The sequence below is a fragment of the Bufo gargarizans genome, chromosome 3 (assembly GCF_014858855.1).
Source record: "Bufo gargarizans isolate SCDJY-AF-19 chromosome 3, ASM1485885v1, whole genome shotgun sequence".
NCBI classification, from domain to species: Eukaryota; Metazoa; Chordata; class Amphibia; order Anura; family Bufonidae; genus Bufo; species Bufo gargarizans.
In genome coordinates, this window is record NC_058082.1 from 16927432 (window position 1) to 16940955 (window position 13524).

A 13524-nucleotide genomic window follows, 5' to 3' on the forward strand; every position below is an offset into this window, starting at 1 on the left:
ATTATTAGGCAACTTCCTTTCCTTTGGCAAAATGGGTCAAAAGAAGGACTTGACAGGCTCAGAAAAGGCAAAAATAGTGAGATATCTTGCAGAGGGATGCAGCACTCTTAAAATTGCAAAGCTTCTGAAGCGTGATCATCGAACAATCTAGCGTTTCATTCAAAATAGTCAACAGGGTCGCAAGAAGCGTGTGGAAAAACCAAGGCGCAAAAAAACTGCCCATGAACTGAGAAAAGTCAAGCGTGCAGCTGCCAAGATGCCACTTGCCACCAGTTTGGCCATATTTCAGAGCTGCAACATCACTGGAGTGCCCAAAAGCACAAGGTGGGCAATACTCAGAGACATGGCCAAGGTAAGAAAGGCTGAAAGACGACCACCACTGAACAAGACACACAAGCTGAAACGTCAAGACTGGGCCAAGAAATATCTCAAGACTGATTTTTCAAAGGTTTTATGGACTGATGAAATGAGAGTGAGTCTTGATGGGCCAGATGGATGGGCCCGTTGCTGGATTGGTAAAGAGCAGAGAGCTCCAGTCCGACTCAGACGCCAGCAAGGTGGAGGTGGAGTACTGGTTTGGGCTGGTATCATCAAAGATGAGCTTGTGGGGCCTTTTCGGGTTGAGGATGGAGTCAAGCTCAACTCCCAGTCCTACTGCCAGTTTCTGGAAGACACCTTCTTCAAGCAGTGGTACAGGAAGAAGTCTGCATCCTTCAAGAAAAACATGATTTTCATGCAGGACAATGCTCCATCACACGCGTCCAAGTACGCCACAGCGTGGCTGGCAAGAAAGGGTATAAAAGAAGAAAATCTAATGACATGGCCTCCTTGTTCACCTGATCTGAACCCCATTGAGAACCTGTGGTCCATCATCAAATGTGAGATTTACAAGGAGGGAAAACAGTACACCTCTCTGAACAGTGTCTGGGAGGCTGTGGTTGCTGCTGCACGCAATGTTGATGGTGAACAGATCAAAACACTGACAGAATCCATGGATGGCAGGCTTTTGAGTGTCCTTGCAAAGAAAGGTGGCTATATTGGTCACTGATTTGTTTTTGTTTTGTTTTTGAATGTCAGAAATGTATATTTGTGAATGTTGAGATGTTATATTGGTTTCACTGGTAAAAATAAAGAATTGAAATGGGTATATATTTGTTTTTTGTTAAGTTGCCTAATAATTATGCACAGTAATAGTCACCTGCACACACAGATATCCCCCTAAAATAGCTAAAACTAAAAACAAACTAAAAACTACTTCCAAAAATATTCAGCTTTGATATTAATGAGTTTTTTGGGTTCATTGAGAACATGGTTGTTGTTCAATAATAAAATTAATCCTCAAAAATACAACTTGCCTAATAATTCTGCACTCCCTGTAGAAGTCCAGACAGGAAGCTCTATATCTGGCAACCAGAGAAGTGTAAGAGGGGAATATAAGGAGGTTGGGAGTGCTGGACAAGGAACAGCTGAGGAGAAGGAGCTACGGATCCCTGAGTGAGACAAAAAGGGTTGCAACACAAACCCAGAAAGCTACCATAAGGAAACAGCCCTATCTTACTACATAGAGCGCGCAGCCAACCGCTGCGACTTCCTGACCCCGGGTATAACGGAGTCAGGCGTAGTTCTTGACACTCTCGTGACAGCTGGAGCCTAGAAAAATGTTATTTCCTATTGGTTTGATGTATACAAATGTGCAGCATTCCACATTTTTGTATCCTGCAGAGTCCATTAAAAAAATGCATATGTTAATATTGATGGACAAACATCTGCCGGGACGGTACGCGAACACGATCGCGCAAATGCGATCAAATGTTCGCGAACAGCAAGTTCACGGCGGATCCTATTTATTTTAATGGCAGACGAACCTGAAAAACCTTCAGCTCATATTTGCAGCCAAGAAATAATTACTAGAAATGCACAAATATTGCCCCTGACGAAGCAAGGGAGAGTGAAACCCGGGTCGGGCAGGCGATATATCAGCAACATTTAATATTTTTATATACACGGATCTGTTTTTATCTATGTGAGTATAATAAAAAAATAAAATTGACTATTGAAGAGTTGTGGTACCTCACTATTTTCAATTCTCTTGTATAACACTCAGGAAATGAAAAATCGGATTGTGAAGGGACCCTAAAACTTGAAATCCAGTGATCGATTGCACCTTAAAGACATTATCAACGTACCCTAATTATCAACATCCCTATGGAGGAATTTCGAGCTGCGCGGTCAGAGATTTTCCTTGCCTGCCACAAGACTTCCTGAACCCCGGGGTATATGGCAACGAATCGCTGCACGACTAAGTTTAGGACGTGTGCCATGCACAGCACATGTGTCAATTTGCCCTGTTTCAGCGCACCCACTGACCAGCCTGTGACTGCAGGAGTGCAGGACCGGTGTCCACAGCATGGCAACGTCTCACCTGGCACATTGAATAGGTTCTGGGGGGCTTGGGGGGTGCAGCGGAAGAGGCGGTAGCAGTGGAAAAGGAGGAGTCAGCAGAAGAGGAGACGGAGAATGGAGGAGGAGGAGGAGAAGACGCAGGCCTGCCTGCAATTCGTGGCAGTAACACCAAATCCACACGGGTGCCACGGGTTACATGCTTGACATCCGTCAGAAGGTTCACCCAGTGGGCAGTAGTAGTTATGCACCTTCCCTGCTCCTGTTTGCTAGACCACGTGTATGTGGTCAGATGTATCTTGGCACCTACACTGTGTGCCAGAGATATATAAACTTGCCGCTGACCATGGCCATATAGTTCAGGGTCGCCCTTCTGGGAGAAATATTTCCTTCCGGGGACCTTCCCTTGCGGTGTGCCAATGGCCCCAAATATTCTAAAGGCATCCGAGTCCACCAATTTATATAGGCTAGCAGTTCCGAAAACCCAGCGGTCAGCCGCTGGCCAAGACGATTATCCAACGTCATCATTTTTTTAAGCCACGGAAGCCTCCCTTGTGCCAGATATACGCGATGACGCATGGTGGAAGGTGGAGGACAAATGGGAGGAGAGAGGAGAAGCAGAAGAGGCAGGACGCGGAGTGCCAGGAGTGTGGCTTTGTGGGTTCTAATGGCGTTGCTCCCACTGGGCTTGGTGATAGGAGGCCAGGTGCCTTCTTAAGTCGGTGGTCCCTAGGTGATGGTGTTGGTCTTACTGCGACTTATGCGTTGACAGCACAGGCTACAGATGGCAACACTGTTATCAGAAGCTGACATGTTAAAAAAGCCCACACTACGGAGCCATGTGCCGACATCCTTGGAGCGCAAGATGTTACCGTGCATGTTGGATGGATCTCTCCAGATACATTTGCAGTCTGCTTTTTGCCTTCGTTGCACTTCAAGTTCTGCCTGCTTCTCTTCTTTCTACTTCCTATCTGCTACTCCGTCTCTCCCTCTGAACTCCCCTCCTCTTGTTCTCTTGTGGGCACCCACGTGACGTCCATCGACACGTCATCACCGTCACCTTCACCACCACTGACATTAGAGATCTCGGAGTAGGCAGCAACAACAAGGACCACCCTCTTGGGCTGAGTGGCGGCCATTGCTACATTATCTTCCTCATTCGATGCCAAGAATGGCTGTGCATCGGTAAAGTCTGGGAATGGATGGGAAAATAATTCCTCTGACTCGAGTGGAGGGGCTATGGTGGTGGTAGTGGTGGTGGTGTCTTTGGGGTTACACACAGCAGAGAGGGAGGAGGGTGCAGATACAAAGGATTAGGAGGGTGCAGAAGGCTGAGTGAGCCACTCAACCAACTCTGGTGCTCCCTTTGTAGTTATCGCACGTGCCTTGCCTAACTTCCCACTTAGACTCTGGCTGGTGCACCTGCCCGATCCCTACCATCCCTGCCATCCATTCTGGTCTGCCTCTTCCTCTGGCGGAAACAGGTATATAGCATCACTCAATCAGTATTTGGCGGAAAATGGTATATGGTACCCTTCAATCAGTATTTAGTGGAAGCAGGGGTATTTCAGCCCTCAATCAGTATTTGGTGGAAGAAGGTATATAGCAATAGAACCCTTCAATCAGTATTTTGTGGAAGAAGGAATATGGCACCCCTCAATCTGTATTTGGCAGAAACAGGTATATAGCACCCCTCAATTAGTATTTGGCAGAAACAGGTATATAGTACCCATCAATCAGTATTTGGCGGAAACAGGTATATAGCATCCCTCATTCAGTATATGGCAGAGTCAGGTATATAGTACCCCTCAATCAGTATTTAGTGGAAACAAGTATATGGAACTCCTCAATCAATATTTTGTGGAAGCAAGTGTATCGCAGCCCTCAATCAGTATTTGGTGGAAGAAGGTATATAGCAATAGCACCCCAAAATCAGTATTTTGTGGAAGAAGGTATATAGCAACCCTCATTTAATATTTGGCAGAAACAGGTATATAGACCTTCTCAATCAGTATTTAGCGGAAACAGGTATATAGCACCCCTCAATCAGGATTTTGTGGAAAAAGGTATATAGCACCCCTCAATCAGTATTTGGCGGAGACAGGTATATGGCACCCCTCAATCAGTATTTTGTGAAAGCAGGTGTATCGCAGCCCTCAATCAGTATTTGGTGGAAGATGGTATATAGCAATAGCACCCCTCAATCAGTATTAAAAGGAAGTAGGCATATGGCACCCCTCAATCAGTATTTGGCGGAAACAGGTATATAGCATCCCTCAATCAGTATTTAGCAGAAACAGGTATATAGTACCCCTCAATCAGTATTTGGCGGAAACAGGTATATGGCACCCCTCAATCAGTATTTTGTGGAACCAGTTGTATCGCAGCCCTCAATCAGTATTTGGTGGAAGAAGGTATATAGCAATAGCATCCCTCAATCAGTATTTTGTGGAAGAAGGTATATAGCAAACCTCAATTAGTATTTGGCAGAAACAGGTATATAGCACCACTCAATCAGTATTTGGCGGAAAATGGTATATGGCACCCTTCAATCAGTATTTTGTGGAAGCAGGGGTATCGCAGCCCTCAATCAGAATTTGGTAGAAGAAGGTATATAGCAATAGCATCCCTCAATCAGTATTTTGTGGAAGAAGGTATATGGCACCTCTCAATCAGTATTTGCCGAAAACAGGTATATAGCATCCCTCAATCGGTATTTGGCAGAAACAGGTATTAAGTACCCCTCAATCAGTATTTGGCGGATACAGGTATATGGCACCCCTCAATCAGGTATATGGCACCTCTCATTGAGTATTTTGCAGAAACAGATATATAGCACCCCTTTAATCAGTATTTGGCGGAAACAGGTATATGGCAGCCTTCAATCAGTATTTTGTGGAAGCAGGTGTCTGACAGCCATCAATCAGTATTTAGTGGAAAAAGGTATATAGGAATAGCACCCCACAATCAGTATTTAGTGGAACAAGGTATATAACACCCCTCAATCAGTATTTGGCTGAAATAGCAATAGCACCTCTCAATCAGTATTTAGTGGAAGAAGGCATATGGCACCCCTCAATCAGTATTTGGTGGAAACAGGTATATGGCACCACTCAATCAGTATTTTGTGGAAGCAGGTGTATCGCAGCCCTCAATCAGTATTTGGTGGAAGAAGGTATATAGCAATAGCACCCCTCAATCAGTGTTTTGTGAAAGAAGGTAAATGGCACCACTCAATCAGTATTTTATGGAAACAGGTATATAGCACCCCTCATTCAGTATTTTACGGAAACAGGTATATAGCACCCCTCAGTCAGTATGTGACGGAAACAGGTATATAGCAACCCTCAATATGGATTTGGCGGAAACAAGTATATGGCACCCCTTAATCAGTATTTTGTGGAAGCAGGGGTATCACAGACCTCAATCAGTATTTGTGGAAAAAGGAACAGTATATAGCAATAGCATCCCTCAATCAGTATTTAGTAGAAGAAGGTATATAGCACCCCTCAATCAGTATTTAGTAGAAGAAGGTATATAGCACCCCTCAATCAGTATTTGGCAGAAACAGGTATATAGCACCCCTCAATCAGTATTTGGCGGAAACGGGTATATAGCACCCCTCAATCAGTATTTGGCAGAAACAGGTATATAGCACCCCTCAATCAGGTATATGCAACCTCTCAATGAATATTTGTCAGAAACAGATATATGGCACCCCTCAATCAGTATTTTGTGGAAGCAGGTGTATCACAGCCCTCAATCAGTATTTGGTGGGAGAAGGTATATAGCAATAGCACCCCTCAATCTGTATTTAGTAGAAGAAGGTATATGGCACCCCTCAATCGGTATTTGGCAGAAATGGGCATATAGCAACCCTCAATCAGTATTTGGCGGAAACAGTTATATGGCACCTCTCATTCTGTATGTGGCAGAAACAGGTATATAGCACCCCTCAATCAGTATTTTTGGGAAAAAGGGATATGGCACCCCTCAATCAGTATTTGGCGGAAACAGGTATATGGCACCCCTTAATCAGTATTTTGTGGAAGCAGGTGTATTGCAGCCCTCTATCAGTATTTGTTGGAAGAAGGTATATAGCAATAGCACCCCTCAATCAGCGTTTTGTGAAGGGAGGTATTTGGCACCCCTCAATCAGTATTTGGCAGAAACAGGTATATAGCACCTCTTAATCAGTATTTTGTGGAAGCAGGTGTATCGCAGCCTTCAATCAGTTTTTTGTGGAAGAAGGTAAATGGCACCCCTCAATCAGTATGTGACGGAAACAGGTATATAGCAACCCTCAATATCGATTTGGCGGAAACAGGTATATGGCACCCCTTAATCAGTATTTTGTGGAAGCAGGGGTATCACAGACCTCAATCAGTTTGGGGAAAAAGGAACTGTATATAGCAATAGCACCCCTCAATCAGTAATTAGTAGAAGAAGGTATATAGCACCCCTCAATCAGTATTTGGCTGAAACAGGTATATAGCACCCCTCAATCAGTATTTTGTAAAAGCAGCTGTATTGCAGCCCTCAATCAGTATTTGGTGGAAGAAGGTATTTAGCAATAGTGGATATTGCAATACTGTATTTAGTGGAAGAAGGTATAATGCACCCCTCAATCAGTATTTGGCAGAATCAGGCATATAGCAACCCTCAATCAGTATTTGGCAGAAACAGATATATGGCACCCCTCAATCTGTATGTGGCAGAAACAGGTATATAGCAGCCTTCAATCAGTATTTTGTGGAAGAAGAGATATGGCACCCCTCAATCAGTATTTGGCAGAAACAGGTATACAGCACCCCTCAATCAGTATTTGGCGGAAACAGGTATATGGCACCTCTCAATCAGAATATCTCGTATTCCAGACTCCAGAGGGGCTCAGAAATACTGGGGATGTCAGGCATATTTGACCAGGGAGGAGTTGTTAAATGCTCAGCATTGCACCTGGGTGGCACACCTGCCACGGCCGGAACCTCTTTTGACACCACCATTCCTCCTCTTCCTCATCTGAGGGACTTTCCTCCATACTCTGAGCGTGAGGAGGCAGCTCCTCCACGCACACCGGCTCATCAAAATTGCAACACCTCAACATATTACAGTGCAAGTTTCATGAGGGTTCCCCTGTCCCTACTGGCTCTACCTCATATACTGGAATAGCGGGGTCTACCCTTCTCTTCACCGTGTATGGAACCGCCACCCACTATCCATCTAACTTCCCAGACGAACGTTTGGCTTTGACCATCACCCAGGGCATAACCATCTTTCTGCACTAGTCTTGCGTTATGGAGTACCACCTGTCCCAGGTGCTCCTCCACAACCTTGTGAACCGCTCTCAGCTAGCGGGGTGCTCCTGCACCCATGCGGTGGTACTTCTCGGTGGGGGCTCCATCGGGTTAGGCATGAGGAGATCATCAATCTCATGTCCGACTCTTACAAACATGAGCATATGTGGAGAGTATCCGGTGGTAGTATGTACCCTGTTGTTATAAGCCCACATCAATTCGGGTAAGTACGCGGGCCACTGAGCTTTTTGGCTGACTGGAACTTGATGTGATATTGGTACTTAGAAAGGCGGGCCAACCATCTCTGCTCGAGTGCACTGAGCTTGGCATTCTCCAGATGTGCCAACGGGTTGTTGTCCGTCATCACGGTCACTTCTGCACCAGTCAGGTATTCTGCAAACCTTTCAGTCATGGCCCACACCAGTGCCAGTAGTTCCAGTTTGAAGGGGTTATAGTTATAAGGGTTGCGCTCTGACTCTCTTAGGGACTGGCTCCCATAGGCGATGACTCTCTCCAGTCCATCCTGGACTTGGGATAGTACAGCCCACAGACCATGTAGGCTTCCGTCAGTGTACAGCAGGAATGGGGTGTCGAACCGTGCGTAAGCCAGGATCGGGGCACTGGTCATCGCCTCCTTCACCGCTTCAAAGGCTTCTTGTTGCCGGGGTCCCCAGTCGACTGGACGTTTCTTTGGGCCCCTAGCCGTGCCTATTAGTAACTCGTTTAACGGGCCCACTAGCTGAGCAAATTTGGGTATAAACTTCCTGTTGTAACCGGCCAGTCGCACGAACGCCCGCACCTCTCGTAGTATATTTGGCTAGGCCACTTCTGAATGGCCTCCACCTTGCTGGGGGCCGGTTTTGCCCCTTCCTGGGTGACCACATGTCCTAAGTACTCTATCTGCTGTCGGAACATCTGGCACTTTTAGAGCTTAATCTTGAGCCCATGGTCTTGTAGCCATCCCAGGACTTGTTGCAGCTTCTGGAGGTGATCTTCAAAGGAGGCCCCAAACACTACTATGTCACTCAGGTATATCAATACTGACTCAAAGTTGAGATCCACCAGACAGTGCTCCATCAAATGCTGGAATGTCCCCGGAGCATCAAAGAGGCCGAATAGCATCCGGTTGAACTCGTAAAGTCCCATAGGTAGAATGAAGGCCATCTTTGCTATGTCCTTCTTGGCCACCGGCACCTGCCAGTACCCACTAGCCAGGTCAAGAGTCGAGAAGAACTTTGCTTGGCTAGCAATTACTCCTCAATCCGCGGAAGGGGGTAGACATCCCGGATGGTCTGAGCATTCAACTTCCGATAATCCACGCAGAACCGGAGACTCCCATCTTTTTTCCGCACAAGGCTACCGTAGCAGCCCATGGACTTTGACTCTCCTGGATCACCCGGTTTTCCAATATGGTGGCCACAATATCTTCACCTCCTGGTACATGTTAGGTGGGATTTGCTGGTAATGTTCCCTGATCGATGAGCATCGCCGGTCGGGATTTCATGTTCGATGGCAGCAGCACAGCCAAAGTACTCATCATGTCTCGAGAAGGCCTCCTGAAATTCCCAAAGGGTGTCTTCCAGCAGATTTTGTTTCCCAGGGTCAGGGTTCTGCAGTCCACCCCCATCCGGGCCATGATCACTCGATCGTTTCAACTCCGCTGTTAGGGTTTCCCTTGGATGGATCTCCACGGCATAGGTCCAGGCTGATCTCCTATCAGGCTGTAGTGTGAAGTCCCTTTGTTGAACGATACCATTTTCTGACACATAAACTGTGGCCAGCAAGGTGTTTCCAGGGACGGTTAACTCACAGGTCTCAACATTGCGGCAGCGTACAGGCACACATCCATCCTTCAGAATGGCGAGGGTCTGGGCTACCAGCTGACGAGCCTATGTTTCTTCCAGATAAGCGGGATCGATCAGGACCTCCAGTCCATTCAGTCGTCGTCCAGCCCCACCGGCAGCATCAATATTCACTCTTGTCTAGTTGGGATCTTCACCAGGGTCCTCCGTGCCACCCTTACATCTCCAATGGGCCGACCGGACATGTTACTCTTTTGCAGGCTACAGCTCCTAACCATCTGTTGTAAAAACTTCTGGGTAGGCCGGTGTGTGGTGGCCTGTTGCCAATACTTTGGCCCTTCTTTGGCATAGAGTTGATATCCCTCGGACATCCATCTCTCTGTTATCAGCCGTCAGCCTGATGATGTTCCCGTCTTAGGGCTCCATCATATGCCGGAAGTGCCTCTCGAAGAACTCCAGAGGCATAAGGGTGCACTTCGACCCTGTATCGACTAGGCAGCAGACCTTCCGGCCTTCCAACTCAGCTTCTATAATGGGGCTTCTGGCATACAGATCATGTTCTTCACGCAGAGGGCTTAACTTCTGGTGCACCACTGCAGTATGCCCAGCTAATGCAGTGGTTGGAAGTTTAACGTCGGCTTAGATGCTACCTGTTCTGGGCACTCTCTGGCCATATGGCCGTACTATTAGCAAGTCTAACAGAGAGGCCCTCTTCTGACCGGCCCCCTCACCTGGGCTGCTCAGAGTGAAGTGGCACAAGGTGCGGGGATCATTTCCGGAGCAGCTCGGCCTTCATCTGGGACACTTCCAGCCGAAGCTCTTTCAATTCCGCCCGCAGGGCCTGGACCGTATCCTTTAAAGTCTCCGATTCTTCAGACCCCGGCCGGTCCCTTGTAGTATGCGTGCTATTCATTACTCTCGCCGCTGCAGGTATGGGCTCTTACTCTCTCTCCACTGTGGCTAAGTATATGCCGTAGAATGTTATGTCAGCCATTGTTCACGTCATCTCTTGTAATTTGTCTTGTAAGAATTTATTTGAGAGCATCACTATGAACTGATCTCGTTGTAGCCGGTCCACCTCCCGGAAGGCACGCATGGCATCAGGGTCTCGTCATTGTATCTCATTCAGCGTCTCCTGCAGAGCATTGGAATATTGCATCAGGGTCTCGCCCTCTGGCTGGGGTCGGTTAAAGAAGTGACTCCGTTACTTTACCACTTTGGCAGACCCCCTTCGGGCTCTCTCTAGCAGGGAGAATATCTTCTTTAGGGTATCTCTCTCGGAGTCAGGCCTTACCATCACTGTCTGTCTGACATCACCCTCTAGGGCTCCCAACGCAACCTCTGCTCGCAGTTCGGGGGTCAAGTTGCACATTTTAACCACACTTTGCACCCTTTCAGTCCAGTCCTGCAATGTCATAATTCTACTAGCATACTTTGGCAGATGACGCAGCAGTGCCCCTACCGGGATGTATCCGACTGGGGTGGCCATGTTGTTGGGGGCAAGCTGGTCTAGCGCCTGTGCACCCTGGGATGGGTCCTGATCCGGCACCACTGGCGCCGGGGGAAGGTCTTCAGCCGTGTTCCCGTCCCTAACGGTCGCTGTACTTTGCCGACTACGCCAAGATGTAAGCCGTGTATCGGGATGGGGTCCCCAGGATACAGCGAAGTCACAGACGAGAAAAGTGACACTGACACCAGCTTTTTATGCAAGAATAGAAACTTTACTTTAACAGTAGTATTAACACAACAATAAAAAGACACCCAGAATATCTCGTTTTCCAGACTCCCTCCCCCAGTCAGTGTCCCTCTCCGCTGGACAGGCCTAGACCGGTGGCGCACACAACAGAGCCTACAGGTCGTGCTGTGCTGCAAAAGGGGACAAACCTAGCCGGTGGAGGACACAGCAGAGCCTGCAAGTCGTTACCGCGCCGCAGAACAATTCGGTACAGTCTAGCAAAATTAGAACCCTATCTATCTAACTACTTGCAGGCCTAAACTTGGTTTTTGGTACTGGAGTCACTGATGCAACATAAAGCATGAACAAGTTCACTGACCTGAGTCCCTTCTGTATCAGAGGGTGGCTTTGACTGGGATGGCCACAAGTCCCTTTACACAAATATGGCCTTGCCGAGGTAGATGATGTTTCACTACACAGCTCACAGCAGCCTTCCTGGAAGCAATCCTTTCTCCAACATGCAGGATCAAATAGAAAGCAGCGTTCAGTTTCTCCTTTCCGCAACTACGATCACTTTCAGACTCCCTGCAGCCAGGATGTAACCGGATGGCCTCCTGCACACACAATCCTCTCAAGATGTCAGCACCTTCACTTCCTGGTTCTCCTCACAAAAAACAGCCTGCATGAGTCATCATCTATTTTACATATTCAAGTCGCAGAGTACTGGTTGTAACTGCGAAACAGTGGCATCTAGTGGCAGAAATGCCAAATAACAATTATATACAAACTTTGAACAAAGAGAGCTGGCTCACAGTCTCACACCTACTGACACCGCACATGTGGCGCTGCCTCCTCTCTCTCTTATTTTACATGATTTCACTTTAACATTTACAGGAAATTAGTTGCCTTGGCCTGTGTATTGCTGTAGTGGAGGTTTATCGTTTTTGCGTTTTCATTTTTCTTTCCTATCTTCCTTGAGCCATAACGTTTTCATTTTTCTGTTCACATGGCTGTGTGAGGGCTTATTTCTTGCAGGACAAGTTGTACTTTCCAATGCTACCATTTATTATTAATGTTGAGCGCGAATATTCTAATTATGAATATTTATTTTGAATATCGCAACTTCGAGAATTCGCGAATATTTCGAATATAGTGCAATGTTCGTCATTTTTTACATCTGAAAACATGATTCCTCCCTGCTTCTTGCTTGTGGGCCAATGAGTCATTGGCCCACAAGCAGCTTAAGCAGGGAAGAATCATGACTTTAGATGGTAAAAATGACTAATATTCTGAAAAACTAATATATAGCATTATGTCGAGTATAATAGTTTTTTAGAATATTCGTCTTTTTAAAAAAAAAATCTGTACAGTTGTTCCACTTTGGCATACTCCTCCCCGACAAGTGTCCCCGTCACCATGGGAATGCCTGGGGGTTAGAATATACGAGTTTGGTAGTTTGTTACCATCAGGACTCAACTCAGAGTTGGAACTTTTTGGTTTCTTGTGAGGGTATGCTTTATTTGTGGGGAGGCTATTGGCCAAATAAGTTCCTGTGATTACGGTTCTCTAGAATTAGAGGTCCTCCATTAGTGTTGCCACTATAGGCATCACTGTGTTTGGACTTGCAGTTGAATATCAACTATAGAAATTGTATAAACACATCTGCCATCGGCACCATAGATTATATTGTGCCAAATATCCATTATCTATTATATTATATTAATTTTATTTTAATCCACATTATTTTCTCTATATATTTTCTCTATATATTTTCTCTATATATTTTTTCGATATATTATATATTATTATTTTTTATATACTTTATGTAAGTTAAAGAATAGAATAGCCATTATAAGCATCCACTACTATTCATGTTCTTAAATAGCATGCTTTTAAATAGGATGCTTTTAGTGATATAGCATCGATTGGACATTTACAATATGGCGTCTGAGTTTCTGCGCCATACACCTGTCCGTATCTCTCCAACTGCATGGCCATGCAAATAGGACTTTGAAATTATATCCGAAAATTAGAGTTTGAAACATTGGACGCAATAAAAAGAATACGTCATTATAGGAAGTGACGTCGGCAGCATCCCGCAAGGATCCAACGGCGATACTAAACAGAGTAACGTGAGACGCCAGCCCTCCATACCAACTGGGGTCCCACACGCTTTATCTGCACTGCAAGAGAAAAGTGCCTAAAGTGCCTGGAAGTAAGCGATCGGCAGCCTACAAACCCGGTCACCGAATCGAACCACGGGATAAGCCGTACTCAACGAGCCCTATCCATCCAGTCTGAAGCGGACCGCAGGACTGAGGGGATACATGAAGGGGAGGTAAGCGGCTGTAAA